Source organism: Pseudochaenichthys georgianus, chromosome 1, assembly GCF_902827115.2.
Source record: "Pseudochaenichthys georgianus chromosome 1, fPseGeo1.2, whole genome shotgun sequence".
NCBI lineage: Eukaryota > Metazoa > Chordata > Actinopteri > Perciformes > Channichthyidae > Pseudochaenichthys > Pseudochaenichthys georgianus.
Window position 1 is genome coordinate 48,202,576 of NC_047503.1, and position 12,497 is coordinate 48,215,072.

The window sequence follows — 12,497 nt, forward strand, 5'->3', positions numbered from 1 at the left end:
CTTTCCATACACAAGTATCATCATTAGTCACCGTAGAAAACAAGTCGTGCATCACTAGCTATTGTTTGTAGTTGAACTGTCAATACTGGATTGCAAGGGCTCTTTGAATGACTGTGAATCCGGTTCGACTTGCTCAGCAGGACTTGTCGATATGGGAGAAACGTAGAAGTACTCAGATCTTGTACTTGAGTAAAAGTAGAAGTACTCAGATCTTGTACTTGAGTAAAAGTAGAAGTACTCAGATCTTGTACTTGAGTAAAAGTAGAAGTACTCAGATCTTGTACTTGAGTAAAAGTAGAAGTACTCAGATCTTGTACTTGAGTAAAAGTAGAAGTACTCAGATCTTGTACTTGAGGAAAAGTAGAAGTACTCAGATCTTGTACTTGAGTAAAAGTAGAAGTACTCAGATCTTGTACTTGAGTAAAAGTAGAAGTACTCAGATCTTGTACTTGAGTAAAAGTAGAAGTACTCAGATCTTGTACTTGAGGAAAAGTAGAAGTACTCTGATCTTGTACTTGAGTAAAAGTAGAAGTACTCAGATCTTGTACTTGAGTAAAAGTAGAAGTACTCAGATATTGTACTTGAGTAAAAGTAGATGTACTCAGGTCTTGTTCTTGAGTAAAGTAGAAGTAGTACTGGATTGCAAGGGCTCTTTGAATGACTGTGAATCCGGTTCGACTTGCTCAGCAGGACTTGTCGATATGGGAGAAACCTGACAACATTGGATTGGCTGTCTTTGCAGTTTCTGACAATTTGACAAGCTGACAATCGTATCCCCCGGTCTGAACACCACCTGTCAGACCCACGAGCTCCACACACCGACAGCTTTCTTATTCCGACACCGTGAAACATGAAAGCTGTCCCGCTGCATCCTCACTGAGAAATACTGAGAAGACCTGTTGTTATGTGAGTCAATAAGCTGATCTCCCACAGAGGTACAGGTGGGGGGGGGGAGTGAAGTCACGGTTCACTGATCTGATTGGTTCAGACACAGAGGCTGTCCACTCTCATTCCTGTTCACTGGTCTGAGCACAAATTGCGGCTGATTGAACTTTCTCCTCTCCTTCATGCTTTCTCCGCGCTAATGCCTTCCTCAGTATTCACCACAATCAGCTCTCAGCGGGGCGGCAGGCCGATCTAGGTTTGTGGATTCAAACGGTTACAAATTGAAACATAACACATAAAATGTCGGAGCAGAGGAAATGGTTATTGTCTTATAGCGTGCAAACAATGATGCTTTGATATTTAAGCGTCGGAACCGAGCAGCAATCTCTGGGTCTGAATGAAAGCACCTAAAAACTCGTTAAACATTTACCGATGTGTTTGTTTATCGTCTCTGTTGGTGTCTCAATTCGTTGGTATACTTCACTCCAACTTCTTGTTCCACTTCTGCCAAGCCCCCAGGAAGTGTGCCGGACCAATATTCGTTGGAACTGCAACTTCCGTATCAGTCCGTGACGTCAGCCGGCCCAAAAATACTTTTTCCCATTGACTAGAAAGAGACGTCTGTGAATCGGTGGATAATTTTTTTATAACTAAATAAACTATTTAGTATATAAACTAAATAAACTTAAAGTTGTAAAATGCACTAAAAGCCGCATCGAGATTTATTTTCTGTCTCCATTCATTCTAGTGAGCCGAGAGTGGGACCTCGGGGGGCGGGGCTTACTGGCAGGAGGCGGGGCTTATGCTCTATGACTGCACATACGGGTTCTTCTGCTCTGACAGCCAGGCATGCTGGGTAATCTGTGACGTTTCGCTCTCTCAAAAGTTGGGCCATTTTGTCTTCATGCGCCAACGAGCAGCTCTCATAGGAAAGGACGAGACCCCGCCTCCGACGCTGCATCCAGTTCTTATTATGCATCCGTGACTTCTGCATACAAAAAACAAAGATGGCGACGGACAAATTACAAACTCGAGGCTTCAAAATGGTAGTCGTCAAAATAAGTCCCTTTCCCTTTCTGATATAGAGTCTATAGGTAATCATCTTATCTTTGTGGACAACCAAGTAAATACTACGTTTATACACATTTGTCGGAGCCATATGTTAAAATGTATAATTTGATGTATCATTTGTGTATATATATATATTTGAATTTTGTAATTCTTTGTAATTAGTATATCATTTATTTAAACCAGCCGTTGTAAAATTGACGGCTGCTGGTTATTAGAAGGAGAAAGAGAAAATAATCACGGAGCAATATAGTTTTTTGACCTTTGAAAATATGTGTTTACTGATATCTTCTGTTTTAAGTAATACAACATTTTTTTTGCTAGTTGTGGATATATGCTTTTTTGGATTAGACGGTACTACACATTATGGTACAGCTTTATCTCGATGTTCTCCCTCCTGTCCCTCCACTCATTACTGCAGTGTTCAGTCAAGGACTCTGCTGAGCGCTCCAGATCTCCGGGTTAATTCCCTCTTTCTCCCATCTCTCCTTCTCCCACTCCCTCTTTGAAGTCCTCTCCACCAGCAGATGTTTGCCGTTAATTAACAAGCTGACGTGGCAGAGGTCGAGAGTTGGATAGTGTTCACATGTGCCACCTCACTGGGTGCCAGATGAGAGAAAGAAAAGTTGAAGACCCCAGGCGCTGGACCTGAGGGGTAAGTGCATTGTGGGAAATGCTTCTGTGGTAGGTCGAAGGGAAGCACTGCAGCCAATTAGTGGCTCAACGAGAGATAAACCTGCCGCCCTCTCTGAGTCCAATCTGTGAAATGTCCCTCACCAAAGCCTCATGGAGGACTGTGGATGAAGACATGCTTTCTTGGTACAACAACCTCAAAGTCATTCAGGATTCTATTCAAGGCTTTATTGTTGCTTCTTATCTTATCTTATCCGTATCAACTTCATTTATTTATTTATTTTTTTTTTTTTAAATGTACGGTGTCCTTGGGTGTCATGAAAGGCGCCTAAAAATAAAATTTATTATTATTATTATTATTATTATTATCTCTTGTATTTGTATAGAAAATGGCAAAATAATGTATAATATGTTGGTTCATTTCTTTCAAGGCTTTATCGTCATGTGCACAAGTGTAGACGTGGAAACGACTGAATTCACAGGCTCCAAACAGTGCAACGTGACTATAGGACATAAAACAAATACAAGCAGATACAATAGTGCAAGAGAATGTTTTGAGGTGCGCACGAAAAACAAATCCAATAGAAATAGTGCCAGAAGAAGTGTTTTTTTTAATGATTTGTACCCAACAGGAAAGACATTACGACAAACAGCTTCTTTAGGGTCCAACACATGTTTCAAACTCTTATTTGATTGTTCGCTGTTTACAGGGGACACTACTTTTGTGGCTCGGTCATTTTGGATTTACCCGTTAAGATTTCAGACTTAGCTCGAAGCTATTCAAGTTAGCCAGACTCAATAAAAACATGTATTCGGATGTATTGTTCTCGAATGAATAAGAAGTGTACTCAAAGGCTCCATCTGTCCATCATAACGTGTCAGCGTCACAGACAGCAGAAGACAGACAACATGTCAATGGGGCAATCTAGCTCTGACAGTCGCCGATCGATACGTCCCCCCGAGGAAAGTTAATGAGTCCACAGCGGTAGTTATTCCGACCGCATGACACCAGACCATTGACCTCGAAAACGGCAGTCATAAAGGAAATGCAATGCCTTCGATGATAGGAAGTATGAACTGGAACCGTTTGTGCAATGAATGGTAAGAGACAGGAGAAAAGGGAAAGGAATTAACAAGAAACCGCATCCGCCTGCCCTTTGACCCTCCATGTACACACACATCTATAACAGTCGTTGATTAGATGCAATTAAAGGCTTTGTCCTTCCTTCCAGTCACAGGGAGCAACGGCTCACAGGGTGTGTGTCATATTGTGCTGGTTGTGTAACGGTCTAATTAGCTAACCTGGAGGAACAGAAAGGCCCAATCCCAAACCACTCCCTCCACCCTACCCCTCCGTGATGGAGTGAACTCCGTCTGCAGCCACACTCGCAGCTCAACGAGGCTCCTCCTGTCCGATGGAGGGAGTAAATACAGCAGCAAGCTTTGGGACGGCCTCCCCTCTCTCCGGCAGAAACAGGAAGTGCCGTAACTGAATGTAACGGTTTCAAATCAGCATCTCTTAGACCAGGGGTGTCAAACTCAAGGCCCGGGGGCCACATTCGGCCCGCGACTTCATTTTATGTGGCCCCACAAGAGCTTGCAAAGAATATAATACGTTTATTATACGGTCACATGCTACAGAAGCACGTTGCCCATAAACTACATGTCCCACAATGCATCTCAAATATGACTTTTTTCTCAGAATTTGCAAAATATGCATTTTTTCATAGAATTCCTTTTTTTCAGAATTAGATTTTTATTTCAAAATGTCACTTCTATTCCTTTTTTTTCCAGAATTTGGCTTTTCTTTTTAAATCATTTTGGGACATACGCACTGAAGAGACTTGCCCTAGACTTCTGCTTTCAGACGTAGTTAATTATGAAGTTATTACCCTATCCGATGATAATCCAATGCGGAGGCAATAATGTAATATAATACATTATTTTATATATATGATATATTTATATGTATTTTATATAGTCTTAAAGTTACAACCGGCCCTTTGAGTGCAACCATAATGCTGATGTGGCCCGCGATGAAATTGAGTTTGACACCCCTGTCTTAGACAAAAAGTTTAAATTAATAACTCAAATAAAACTCCAAACATCTTTCATTGTGTTTCAAAGCTCTTTTAGTTTTAAACCTGATGTTTATAAGCTTCTTAGTTTTTGCAACGGTCTGTAAATATACACAACTTTATAATAAAATGCACACATTTACCTTTTTCTAGACTAAGCACAGGTTTGATCCTAAGTTAAAACATATGAGGTCATCATGAGGTTGTTAACATCGCAGTTTATCAGCAGATGTTTGCTGGAACTACTTGTTAACAGCGTGTTTCCTGAGGACACACACAGCGTGACTCCGGTCAGGTAGAGACCGGTCTCCAGTCAGCACCGCTGCAGACTCGCTGTGTGAGGGCTTGATAGCCCACTCCCCCTCCACACTCGCTGCTTTGGAACAGCCCTCAATACTTCACCCTTAAAAATAGAATTCTCTCTTCTTTTTTTAAACAAATCAGGAATTTGTTTTCTTGGCTTCATTTTAAGGGTTTTGGAAAGAAGGAGACACAATATACTAATATCTTAAATAAAAGTATTCTTTTCAAAAACATTTGGAGACGAGAACCTGGTGAACTCTCACGTTTCCTGTAATACTTAGTGTATAGTCGGGTTGATGTTATATCATGTTTAGTTTGTGCTATGTGTTTAGATTTAGTACATTTGGTCATGTCTTGATCACGTGTGAAGTTACAGTCACTAACGTCAAGTCGTTGCACTCCTGTTTTATTTTAGTTGGCACCTAAAGATGCGCTATGTATTCTTGTCTTTGCCAAGTGTCACCTCTTTAACGGTGAATATGTGTTGTACATTTTTTCCTCAATCAAGTAGAGACTTTCGTTTTTCTATTTGAATCCAAATAATTGTGTTTCGTTGCTGACACTTAGATATGCTACGTATGTTCAGAGATAACGTAAGCTAGCTAAATAGAAAATAGCCTCATGTCTGATCCCCAGTGTCAGGTCTTTTCCCCTCTTTATTTCTTTACTAACGTCAAAGAGATTACACACAACGTCTAGCCTTCCAACTAAATAACAGGTTCAAGTCCTCAAACATAAACCTACTTCCTTGCAGTTGCTCTCTTTAGGCTACAATCTAAACCACCATGTTTCTTTATGTCAAGCTTGTCTTACCTGGCGACAGTAACTCACGGGTACAGGACTTTGGATTGTTTAATAGCATCTGATGATACGCTCGAATACTTGATGGAGTTAAGTGGAAAGAACGTTGGCGTATTGTTGACAAGCAGAGAAACCGATGCTAAAGGTGGGAAGCACTTACACCTTGCCATCTTGTAACACTTCATTCAGTTAAGCTTGTTTTGATTCATGTGTCCGTGTTAACTCTTAAGAACAGGTGCATCCACACACAAGTACACACATCCTTTACTCAAGTAGAAGTACATATACTCGTGTTTTAAAATACTCTGGTGAAAGTAGAAGTACTGACTAAACTTCTTTACTCAAGTCAAAGTAAAGAGGCTTTGAAGTGTACTTCAGTAAAAAGTACCCATAGCTAGCAGCTGCTTTAAAGAGTACCTGACCTCCCTTTATATCAAGAGAACAATAATGTCATTGTTAGCTAATGAATGTTTCCATGCTGACCAACGGCAACATGACAACGTTTCCATTGGTCCCTCTTCTTTAGAGAAGACCAGGAAGTGATGGATACACGGATCGTGTTCCAACCAATAGGCACGCAATGACTCTAAAGAATAATGATCACGCACCAACACACATTCAGACTAAAGGAACCAGCTGTTTGGAGAATGAGAGAAGTAGAAAGTACAGGTATTTGAGTTCAACATGTAAGAAGTAGAAAGTACAGGTATTTGAGTTCAACATGAGAGAAGTAGAAAGTACAGGTATTTGAGTTCAACATGAGAGAAGTAGAAAGTACAGGTATTTGAGTTCAACATGTAAGAAGTAGAAAGTACAGGTATTTGTGTTCAACATGTGAGAAGTAGAAAGTACAGGTATTTGAGTTCAACATGTAAGAAGTAGAAAGTACAGGTATTTGAGTTCAACATGAGAGAAGTAGAAAGTACAGGTATTTGAGTTCAACATGAGAGAAGTAGAAAGTACAGGTATTTGAGTTCAACATGTAAGAAGTAGAAAGTACAGGTATTTGTGTTCAACATGTGAGAAGTAGAAAGTACAGGTATTTGAGTTCAACATGTAAGAAGTAGAAAGTACAGGTATTTGAGTTCAACATGTAAGAAGTAGAAATACAGGTATTTGAGTTCAACATGTGAGAAGTAGAAAGTACAGGTATTTGAGTTCAACATGTAAGAAATAGAAAGTACAGGTATTTGTGTTCAACATGTAAGAAGTAGAAAGTACAGCTATTTGAGTTCAACATGTGAGAAGTAGAAAGTACAGGTATTTGAGTTCAACGTGTAAGAAGTAGAAAGTACAGGTATTTGAGTTCAACATGTAAGAAATAGAAAGTACAGGTATTTGAGTTCAACATGTGAGAAGTAGAAAGTACAGCTATTTGAGTTCAACATGTGAGAAGTAGAAAGTACAGGTATTTGAGTTCAACATGTGAGAAGTAGAAAGTACAGGTATTTGAGTTCAACATGTAAGAAGTAGAAATACAGGTATTTGAGTTCAACATGTGAGAAGTAGAAAGTACAGGTATTTGAGTTCAACGTGTAAGAAGTAGAAAGTACAGGTATTTGAGTTCAACATGTAAGAAATAGAAAGTACAGGTATTTGTGTTCAACATGTAAGAAGTAGAAAGTACAGCTATTTGAGTTCAACATGTGAGAAGTAGAAAGTACAGGTATTTGAGTTCAACGTGTAAGAAGTAGAAAGTACAGGTATTTGAGTTCAACATGAGAGAAGTAGAAAGTACAGGTATTTGAGTTCAACATGTAAGAAGTAGAAAGTACAGGTATTTGGGTTCAACATGTAAGAAGTAGAAAGTACAGGTATTTGAGTTCAACATGTGAGAAGTAGAAAGTACAGGTATTTGAGTTCAACATGTAAGAAGTAGAAAGTACAGGTATTTGTGTTCAACATGTAAGAAGTAGAAAGTACAGGTATTTGAGTTCAACATGTAAGAAGTAGAAAGTACAGGTATTTGAGTTCAACATGTAAGAAGTAGAAAGTACAGGTATTTGAGTTCAACATGTAAGAAGTAGAAAGTACAGGTATTTGAGTTCAACATGTAAGAAGTAGAAAGTACAGGTATTTGAGTTCAACATGTGAGAAGTAGAAAGTACAGGTATTTGAGTTCAACATGTAAGAAGTAGAAAGTACAGGTATTTGAGTTCAACATGTGAGAAGTAGAAAGTACAGGTATTTGAGTTCAACGTGTAAGAAGTAGAAAGTACAGGTATTTGAGTTCAACATGTAAGAAGTAGAAAGTACAGGTATTTGAGTTCAACATGTGAGAAGTAGAAAGTACAGGTATTTGAGTTCAACGTGTAAGAAGTAGAAAGTACAGGTATTTGAGTTCAACATGTAAGAAATAGAAAGTACAGGTATTTGTGTTCAACATGTAAGAAGTAGAAAGTACAGGTATTTGAGTTCAACATGTGAGAAGTAGAAAGTACAGGTATTTGAGTTCAACATGTAAGAAGTAGAAAGTACAGGTATTTGAGTTCAACATGAGAGAAGTAGAAAGTACAGGTATTTGGGTTCAACATGTAAGAAGTAGAAAGTACAGGTATTTGTGTTCAAAATGTGAGAAGTAGAAAGTACAGGTATTTGAGTTCAACATGTAAGAAGTAGAAAGTACAGGTATTTGAGTTCAACATGTGAGAAGTAGAAAGTACAGGTATTTGTGTTCAACATGTGAGAAGTAGAAAGTACAGGTATTTGAGTTCAACATGTAAGAAGTAGAAAGTACAGGTATTTGAGTTCAACATGTGAGAAGTAGAAAGTAAAGGTATTTGAGTTCAGCATGTAAGAAGTAGAAAGTACAGGTGTTTGGGTTCAACATGTAAGAAGTAGAAAGTACAGGTATTTGTGTTCAACATGTGAGAAGTAGAAAGTACAGGTATTTGAGTTCAACATGTGAGAAGTAGAAAGTAAAGGTATTTGAGTTCAACATGTAAGAAGTAGAAAGTACAGGTATTTGGGTTCAACATGTAAGAAGTAGAAAGTACAGGTATTTGTGTTCAAAATGTGAGAAGTAGAAAGTACAGGTATTTGAGTTCAACATGTAAGAAGTAGAAAGTACAGGTATTTGGGTTCAACATGTAAGAAGTAGAAAGTACAGGTATTTGTGTTCAAAATGTGAGAAGTAGAAAGTACAGGTATTTGCGTTCAACATGTAAGAAGTAGAAAGTACAGGTATTTGCGTTCAACATGTAAGAAGTCAAAGTAACAAGTCGATACCAGAAAAATGTACTTAAGTACAGTAACAAAGTATTTGTACTCCACTACTTCCCACCTCCGGTTGTTATGTGATGGCCCTTGAATGTATATGTGCTTGATTGACAATGCACATGCAGTAGGTCCATATGCACAAATCAGCCCTGACACAGAGGCCATCACTCTTCCATTGTCTCCTCGCCAGCACACGCCTGCCACCTCCACACAGCTCATCTTTAAGAAACGCCCCCCCCCCATTGTGTCGCGTTGCACTGTGCGGAATGCAGCGTCGGTGTGTGAGCTTTAAGTTAAGCCTGAGCCGGAGATAGCGAAGGTAATTGCATGCTGTTCTCGGCGGCCCCCACCCTTCCCCCTGCCCTCCCCGGCCTCTTATTGTGCGGCACGGCAACGAGAGAAAGGAAACACACGTGTCGTCGTCCCTTTGATTAATTGTCTGTCTGCGTCGCACCAGTTCTCTCTCTGTGGCCTAATTACGTTTTTAAATGGGAATCCAAATTAAATTGAGAGAGCTCTTATCTTGTTACTGCACTATACATTCTATCAAGTGGTCACCCATGGTTTGTCAAGGATGTCAGTGTGTGCGTGTGTGTGTGTGTGTGTGTGTGTGTGTGTGTGCTTTCAGTCTGATTGCTCCGTGACTAAATCGAGTTTTTAGTATTTCGCCCATGAAATTAAAGCAGTGTGTCCCCCTCCTCACCCTGGTGCTACCTCTCAATTTGACACAGACTGATTTTTCCAAAAAACATTATATTCTAATTACTAAATCGTGTGAAATGCAAGTCGTTTTTTTCTAAAAGCGGTATTTCTTTTCACTTTATGTTCCAAGACGCATTTGGAGCGACTGAGCCGCAGATGGTTGGATCCGAGCATGATTAGAAGCTTTGCTTGTGGACTCTTTATTTGAATTATTCTTCAGCAGAAATATATTTTTAGGATCCATTCAAGTGTCTTAATGAACCCCCGGTCTCTTAGAAGTTAAGGCGTTTGTTCAAGCTTGACTGATGTCTCTAAGTGGAGTCAGAGAGGAGGGACATGTATGTTCGTGTCAGATCGGTGTGGCATCCAACATGTAAGGTGACAGCAGCTGTTTGAACCTTCCCTTATGAAATACCCCGCTGCGAGGCGCTGCAGCTCCCTGCAGGTGGGCTCTGCTGAAGGAGCATTGCATGCATGGTAATGACTTTATTTGGGATCGTTCACATCTACACTGTGCCTATGGTTTTACAGAACCACATCACCACATTAAATGGCTTCCGTATATCAAACGATCAAAAGTACAAGTAAGTACTAAAGCTCTAAAGGGCCCGGTAGTTCACTGGAGAGACAGAGGATAAATGTGACGTAGCAATTCATGCCGTTTTATTGTTTTTAACGTTGACATGGCAACAGGTGAAGAGGATAAGGTTGCGGAATTGTTGTCAGTACTTTTCAAGACGGCAATTCAGTGAAAAGACGGACATTATAACGGCGGCGGCGGGGGGTGTCTACAAGAAGGTCCAGTTGTGACAGACATGGTTCGCCTTAAGATGTGTGGTGAACTGGCTTTCAATGCATTACACGATAACCTGCAACACTGTCTGTGTGGTCGGGTGTTCATACTGTTTCTGGAGCTTCAGGCAACATGTAATTAAACAGCATTTTGAGGTTGTGTGGTACTTGAAGGCGGCAGGGAATATACAACATGCACAGGAAATGGAGGGAGGGGAAGACAGCTCATATCTGCCCAAGGACTTCCCACTGTTTTAATCCGGCCAAGCTTACAAATGTAAATGTATTCTCAAAGCTAGAAACTCTATAGGTGGTACTGCATCCTCGTGTCCGCAGATGTGCTGTAAGATATCCTCCATACGTGTTCCTCGTTGGTGCCATACGCCTCCCGGAGGAGTCTTAAGAAGGGGGTTACTCCTTTGTTATCCAGTGAGCAGAAAATAGAGCTGGAAATCCCTTCCTTTGGGGATTGATGTGAGAGCAAAGCTGTGTCAAATATATTTCGCTAATGACATTTCTTTCTGAGTTGGCAGATCCGCGCCGTAATGGCCGAGGCCTGGTGAGATCAGAGAGGGAAATGAGAGATGAAAGGCAGCGAGGGGAAGCGTGGAGGCGCTTAATGTGGATATAACTAAGGATGGATGGAGGGATTGGGCGGGGGTTCAATACGGAGAGATAATAAGGAAAAGAGAAAATGCACACAAGTAATGCAGAAGGGTTGTTCTTTGTCTGACTTAAAGGTTTTCAGTTCTCACTTTCTGGCGCTGGAGGGAAATGCTTTATGGAAATGAAATCTCATAAAGCAGCAGCTATTAGTCTGACAACGATAAGCCTCTCTAGGCTCAGTAGTTTGAGGACTATGCGTATAATCTGCCCTGTACTTCCTGTCAGAGAAGATAGGAGAGGTGTGGCCCCAGAAGTACGAACAAAGCATGATAAACAGGGATCTGTCAAAAGACAAGGACTTGAATACAAGCAGAACTCATATGGAGACACAGCTGGCAAAAAGCAGGGCAGCAGGTGAAGGAATAAGGCTGACGATCACACAGGCACGAAAACACAAAGACAGGAAGTAGAAACAGACACTTTTTCAGAATGAAACAGGAACACAGAGACACTACGTGGCCCCGTCTGTTTGGAGCGTTTCATGGCGGAAGAAATACCGAATAACAAAGTGAACTGTAAGGCTGTGCTGTCGATAAACCCTTTCCATTTACCTTTTGTCTTAGCAACATCGAACATGGAATAATATACCTCTCATCCTACATCTATAGCATTACATGTGTCTTGCAGTGGTGTTGGAGCAGTGAGCTTGGTTGTGGTTGTCTCAGTGTGTTTTCTGTAAGGAAAGAAACAACAAGGTTAAACACAAAGTAGACGAGATCAGTGGCGTTTTCATATGTACACAAGTGGTGGGGCACGAACAACCGACTGTCTTAGGGAAGATAGCTATTAGATGCGCAGCTCCTCTGTCTTGGAATATTCTGCAATTGAAATGGAAGCTGAGCAATCTGGTGCCTGGTGACTAAATGTTTTTAAAGCTCGGCTGGATGCTACTCAATCGGAAGCTGTTGGTACCTGCTCATGTGGATAGTTATGTAATTGTAAACCCTGTAATGATGCTGTATGACAGGGGTACTCTGTTAAAGGTCCACTTATGAATTGTATACAAGGTCAATGGTCCGGATCAATGCCAGTAAAGTCGTCGTCCCACACACCCCCGGAGCGGAGCAACGCAACTGAAATTAAGAAGCAGTTTCGGGGGCTATGCATGTACTTTGGTCAGGAGGTTTTAAAGTGCTATATAAATAAAGTTGGATTGGATGGGATTAATCTACTTTATTTGGGGGCCCCCTTCTGGTCCAAGCACTTGCCTGTCGGTAAACGGCGCCCCTGTATACACACAGACATTCAATACATACATACATACATACACACGCACGCACGCACGCACGCACGCACGCACGCACGCACGCACGCACGCACGCACGCACGCACGCACGCACGCACGCACGC